This window comes from Aulostomus chinensis, chromosome 24 (assembly GCF_037954235.1).
Source record: "Aulostomus chinensis isolate RoL2024-O1b breed Wild chromosome 24, RoL_Achi_v1.0, whole genome shotgun sequence".
Classification (NCBI taxonomy): domain Eukaryota; kingdom Metazoa; phylum Chordata; class Actinopteri; order Syngnathiformes; family Aulostomidae; genus Aulostomus; species Aulostomus chinensis.
The window spans coordinates 9,798,562-9,805,382 of record NC_141343.1 but is presented as its reverse complement, the minus strand read 5'-3'; positions in this window follow the sequence as shown (position 1 = coordinate 9,805,382).

Sequence of the window (6,821 nt, the reverse complement as noted above, 5' to 3'; positions counted from 1 at the left end):
TGTAGCAACAAAGCAACAGGGAAACGACCCAAAACGTAGAAACTCTCAAGTGCATGATTCAAGCTCCTTAGCTTGAGGGAAATGGCAAACGATCCCTTCAAGTCTTTAATGGAAAGCTGGGAACAGGGATTGCAACCACTTCCAAAGTTGTTTTATATTAGTTTTTCCTCCAAATACAGTGATCGTCGCAGCAAAGTGATGGTTTTCTTTGAATTGACGGTACGTCTTTTCAGGCATTTGTAAGCGAGAAACGGACATGGTTCCTCAACCTCCCCTCAAGTCCCAGCGCTGTCGCCGAACGCTACGGAATTTGTTTTCGAGAGTTAAACTGCAAACGGTAAGACAGTTGGCATGTGAAAATGTCATCACTGTAAAACTTCCCCCCACGCGGAAATGGGAAAGAGAGGAGGAAGGGCGGGGGGCACAGCAAGCCAAAAGGCCATTAAAATCTGTGATCATTTATTTCCACTCCTTCGTCTAATCCATCTCTCTGGGGAATGGCTCTGTCCTTATCCACCCAAGGCTACCAATCTATTCTCCTGTCTGTCTCCATGCATCAGAATGAACCTGTGAAACAGTCAGACATGCTCTCTTCCTCTTTCACCCCTTCCTCTTCGTCTGTCCCTCTCTTGCTCAGCCGCCCCCCCCCTCCCTGATTTGTTTCTTTTTTATCTTTTCGTCCCACTCTTTTTCCTTTCCGTTTCTGATTGCGGTGTCTCTCTGTTTTCACCTTTTCATCTCCCTCAGCGCCTGCTCCTTCGTCCCTCGCGTCCCCCCTCCATTTCAGTGTCAAAAGCTCTACATGAAGCCAATTCAAATCATATCCAGGAAAAGAGGGAGCAACAACAGGACTTTGTCAATGCCAATTTGAGCCACGGTGAGCGTGCTGTATGTAAAGCCATGTATATTCCAGGTGGTTGTCTGATTGCATTTGGATTTGTGCAGATTGCAGGGCACTTGTAGCGAATGCACAAATTACATAGAAACAAGCGGCTGAGTCGTTTTCACGATGTACTTTAATTTATCTTCATGATTCGGCTCTTTTTTGGAGTTTTGTTTTTCTCAAAGAATACGCGCTTGTGAGGAAAGAGGCGGGGCCCCTTCCCTTTCCTAACCTTGTATTTTTTTTGGGGGGGGGGGGGGGGGTTGAGAATGAGGAGTCTGAAGCATGCAGCTCATCATTCACTGCCTCACTACTCATGAAAAGCCAGAGAATAAAATTAGTGCTTCAAACCAAGGTCCAATTCCCCATCAGGCCTGATTCCCAAGGTTAGCCACACCATTGCACTGTCACGTCAAGAAATAAAAATCTCCCATCTGCCTGCTCGCCCGACACAAACGCCTCTCGCTAACGACCAATACAAAGTCCCACTAAACATGGAGTGAATATTTATTGATCATTAATAACCTATGTGTAAACCGCTAGTGTCACCAACCAGGTGAATCAGATGATAGGGAATCACTCGCAGGGCATTAATATTGGATCAGACTTCCCCAAAGGTAGATAAATGGGCTCTAGTATCATGGACCCATGTGCATGTGGGACTGGCTGCCAGGAATCCCAGACGGAGAGGTCTGCAATCTGAGCCCATCCAAATTCCAGCGACATAATTGGTGTAATCGCGTGATGAATTGCAGCCATTTAGTATCCCCCCCCCCCCCCCCCGGTCTGCAAGCTTCAGCAATTTTCCTTTATAAAGGTATATATCCAGCTGAGATTGTCGGGCATCTTCTTATAGTTAGAGAGGAGCAGGGCAATGTTAAATATGTACAATCGAGCAAGTAATTAGATTAATAAGGTCTAAATGAACGCAGACCCAAAATCCCTCATCCTTTGAGAGTCTGGACTGGAACACATTACAGTATCTGTTCAAAGTTTAAATGGAGCTTGAAAAAAGTTCCTACTTTGCGGTTCCTCTGTTTCCAACCCCCCCCCCCCCCACCCCCCAACAGACTTGAATCCCTCCTGCTCATCTCTCTGTTCACCCGACTAAGAAAGAGATGTTCAGCTGAAGTAATAATGAAGTAAAACTTGTGAGGCTCTTTGAGGAGGAAAAAGAGATAAGCAGCGGTCCTATAGGATTACTCAACTCTATTCAATCGAGTACAGCACAAGTTTTAAATTTTCTTCGATTCTGGTCGTTCCACCGTGATAGATTACCTTCATTGCGAATTTTTATTGATTCAAATGTATAGACAGTCAATTGCCCCCAGTGAACACTCTCACAAAGAGGTTATTCCTTCCTGAATTCCTTCTTTGAGACTCCAGAACGTAGAAAGTGCCAGCCAAGTTTAAATAAGCCTGAAGGTAATGGTGACTTCCTGCAAAACACAAGGCAAAACTGCCCGAAAGCACCTTTTTGAATTTCATCACACATCACGCAGCATAATCCACATCTTGTTCATCTCGCCGTATGCTCAGCAATCCACAAACATTTTAGATTTGAGCAACTCACTCCATGCTGATTTGCACGCCAAACTGGAAGTGCTACAGTTTGTTTTTGGCTGTGTTTGCAGATTACTGAGCATACGGCCGGATTTAAAAAAAAAAAAAAGAAAAAAAAAAGACGTGTGTTGTATTGGATGATTCACTTGAGTTTTCAAATGGATGATTTTGGGCAGTTTTACTACTTTTTTCTTTTCTTTTCTTTTCTTTTTAGCCGTCAGTACAGTTAGCGTCAAGCTAACTCAACATACGTTGTTGTTTTTTCATTTTTTTGTCTATGTACAGCACTTTGAGTTCCATCTATGTATGAAAAGCGCTGTATGAATAAAGTTTTATGTGGCTGGCTCTTTCTGGTGTCACAATGCGATGCATCACTGAGCTTAACTTTGCACTGAACGAAAAGAATTGTTTATTTCCCTCTCGTCTCTCATTTTCCCTGTCCCCCTCTGTATGTTTATGAACGAGATGAATAAAGCCCCAGGGTAAACATTTTCAACTCATGCAAAGCATCCATGTTAGCGTGCAAACATTTTCTAATTAGCACTAAACACTAAATTAAGGTGTGGAATGATGGCAAAGTCATTAGTTTTACAAGCGAAATTTCAATTTGAAATCCAGTCTCCAAAAAATACAAAAAATGAAGCAGCCAACTCAAAAATATCATCAAAATGACAATCGAGTGTTCTCCTCACATGCAAGTGTTGGTCAGCTATTGAGAGCAGCACTTCTGATCAGACTGATTTAAAAAAAGAAAAGGAAAAAAAAAAGAAAGACTGAAATAGGTGAAATTTCATTATATCACCAAAAGTGGGAGTGTAATGAACCTTTTCACCTCCATTAAACCTGAAAATTGGTTGTCGAGCCTTTTATTCTCCAAACATCATAACTTGGTGCTGGAACTTTTGTAGCAGGGGAGACGGACTTTTATATCACTTTATATATTTTCATATGGATTGCACATTTTAATTTCAGTTATTTCTGCACTCTTGATTTGATGGTGCAAGCTGAAATTGGGGTTATAGTGTGGTCATATATATGAGCCCAGCATGAATTGTCTTTTGAAGATATATAGTTCCCCCCCCCCCCCCCCCCTCTAGAAGGCTGCCTCTGTCCTTTCGTGGTGAAAGAGTACAATGGGACAAATGCAGCTTTAGCGGGCTTTAGAAACATGAAAGTACTGTAGGAGAGCCCCAGCTCCTTGGGGGTCCCAGATTTTCTTCATGAATGCAAAACAATATAGCACAGGCATGAATGTGTGTGTGCGTGTGTGTGTGTGTGTGTGTGTGTGTGTGGCGTGGAGTAGGGGGTGCTATCATCAAAGGCACATCATACTTCAGCTCATTTCGCACCATTTTTCCTTCTTCTTCTTCTCTGACCTGACATGGATTAATTACAGCTCGGCACAATTTACACCCTGCTGCAACTGTGGCAAGTGAAATAAAGAGTGGCTGAAATGTGAGCCCAGTGACAGGGTGTTAGAATGCTGAATCGCCGTGTGCTGCACATGCCGCGCGCACCATTATTGCCTTTTGCAGGAGGCGCGTTTACGAGGCCGAACTCCCAGGTGAAGTCCTGGGTTTTAAAGTGACAAAACGCCCTCACTTAGATGACAACAGCTACAATATTTTAAGGACCACTCACTTTGACCTGTTTTTTTTTTTCTTGAACATTGTCTGAATTGATAATATCAGCCTTTTATTTTCAGGTAATTACAGCCCACTTCTGACGTTTCGTCAAAGTGTGAGGATGACGCCTCCACCCTGGCAACAGCTGCAGGTAGGAGGATTTCCATTTTTATCAAGGGGAGGCCTTCAGATTTTTTTTTTGGCATGAATCGGGATTCGACAGATGAACTAGGGGGCGGCACGGCTTGGAGGTAGTGTGGCCGTCTAGCAACTGAACGGTCTCTGGTTCGATCCTCACTTCCCCTGGTGACCATGTTGAAGTATCCTTGAGCAAGATACTGAGCGCCTAATTGATCCTGATGGCCCTGCGACGGGCTGGCGACCCGTCCAGGGTGAACTCCGCCTCTTGCCCTATGTCAGCTGTGACAGGCTCCAGCCCCCCCCCCCCCCCCGCGACCCTTAATGAATAAGAAAGAATAGATGGATGGATGAGCTGAAAAGTTTTTCGTGGTCAAAGATCAAGGTCACACATCGCGCAATGCAGTATTTCCAGTTTTTAATCAAATATGGGGCTGACATTCCATGTATTATACAATCAGACAAGAGCATGCAAAGTTTCTCCTTATAGAACATGCACTATGAGGCATTGGCAAGGCAGCATGAGCAGACAACGCAGCCGGAGCCAGCTTGGCGCTGCCAAGGAGGTGTCAGCAGCAACTGGCAAAGCGGGCACCCTGCCAATCTGCTCTGCCGATGAATGGTGCTTTTGTCAAAGGTGGCAGTGAGGACACTTGAGAGGGATGCAATTAACATCACCTAAATTTAGAACGTATGACCCATGCATCTGGCCTGGAAGAATAGCTGCCTGCTCTTTTCTTTTTCAGCTGAATACATTATTATTTAAGAGACTTTCAAAGCATGAATATGAAAGGGTTGTGCAGAGTTCCACATGTCAGAGGCCGCAGGGCGAGGGGTCCAAGCAGGTTAAATGGGTGGGAGCAAAGGAGACAAGGGTAGCCATGTTGGCTCAAAGTGACCGGTGGATCAATGCACTAAAAGGCAGAGCCAAAGGTCGGGCTGCTCAGTGGCAGCTTGGGGATTCACTGTGACAGGCAGCCAGAGAGGGGTGTGTGTGTGGGGGGGGGGGGGCACCACCTTTATGTGACCACACACTCTAGATGTTTAGACCACAGTCATAGAATGCTCTCTCAACATTTATTCATCTTAATAAGGAAGTGTGTCAGCATGTTAATCGAATCTACTGGCGACAGGACAACTCCCGCCATCCTTGAATATACTCAACATATTACCACGTTGTCGCAGAAAGGAAGCGTAAAAGAAATAGCCTCTCATCTCCCTACAAAGGCTACTTTGGCTGTGGGACAAATCTGTTGATATATTCGTCTGGACACCTGCTTTGAATACTGTTTCTGTTGAGTGGCATACTTGGCAGACCCTCACAGAGGCCGCAGCTTTCACAGCCAGCTAACTGACAAAAGAACATCCTGTTCACAGGCCCTAAAACCTCTTCTCGCAGTAAAAATCAGTTGTGTTTGGCATATACAGCCGTAATCTTTTCTCATTTATCTTGCCGTATATTTCAACCTTTGCACTAATGTTTCATCCGTCTCTCTCATTTCCCTTCCTTTCCGCCCTCATCTCTCCCTCATTTTCCTCCTTGAGCGGACTATAATATCAAAACTGCCACAACAATCCAACGGAATTGTAGAGTTTGTGAGGGATGCGGTGGTTTGTTTGGCAGTGGGACGCAGTTATCGCAAAGAAATACACAAGATGCTCAGCAAACTGAAGAGGGGAGTTCCCCTGCTGTGCATTCAAATTGCTCTGCTCTGTTTGACAGGCCACTGTTGAGATTCTCTCCAGTGTTAGACGGAAGATGCTGTTTATTTGTGTCCGCTCATTCACGGGATATCTTCGCCTTTCTCAGCGGCTTATCATCCTCTTCCTCAGTAGCGGCTCCCAAAACGTCTCACCCCTCATGTTACCCCCCTCTTGCCGTGTTTGTTCTTTATCATTGTGGTTCCAAACAGCTGGGAGAGGGCTTTATCAGTCGTATTTTTGCAAATGTTACACGGTTAATTTCGACGCACATTAATTTTAGTCTGGAAACTTTGCACGGAATTATTGCAAAAACTGCTTTCCGAAGAAAGCTTACACATCGCTGCGGGACGTTCATGCAGAGGGACTCGTTTTAGAAAGACCTCAATTTTAGCTGGTTTCCAACTACGAAATGTCTGAACAATAAAATCTGAGTGAGTGGATAGTTACCTAGCCGCAGATAAATAAGAAAACTTATTTTCGATCCAGCTGCACGGTGGTGCAGTGGTCAGCACTGTCGCCTCACAGCAAGAAGGTTCCGAGTTTGAGTCCCGGCTCGGGCGCGGGATCTTTCTGTGTGGAGTCTGCATGTTCTCCCTGTTCCTGTGTGGGTTCTCTCTGGTACTGGTCTCCATGTTCTCCCTGTTCCTGTGTGGGTTCTCTCTGGTACTCCAGCTTCCTCCCACAGTCCAAAGACATCAAGAGGGGACGAGGCTGATTGATACTCTAAATTGACCGTAGGTGTGACTGTGAGTGTGAATGGTTGTCTGTCTCTATGTGTTGGTCCTGTGATGGACTGGTGACCCGTCCAGGGTGAACCCCGCCTCTCGCCTGAAGGCTGCTGGGATAGGCTCCAGACCCCCCCCCCCCCTTTAACATGATAAGCGATAGAAAATGGATGGATGGATTTA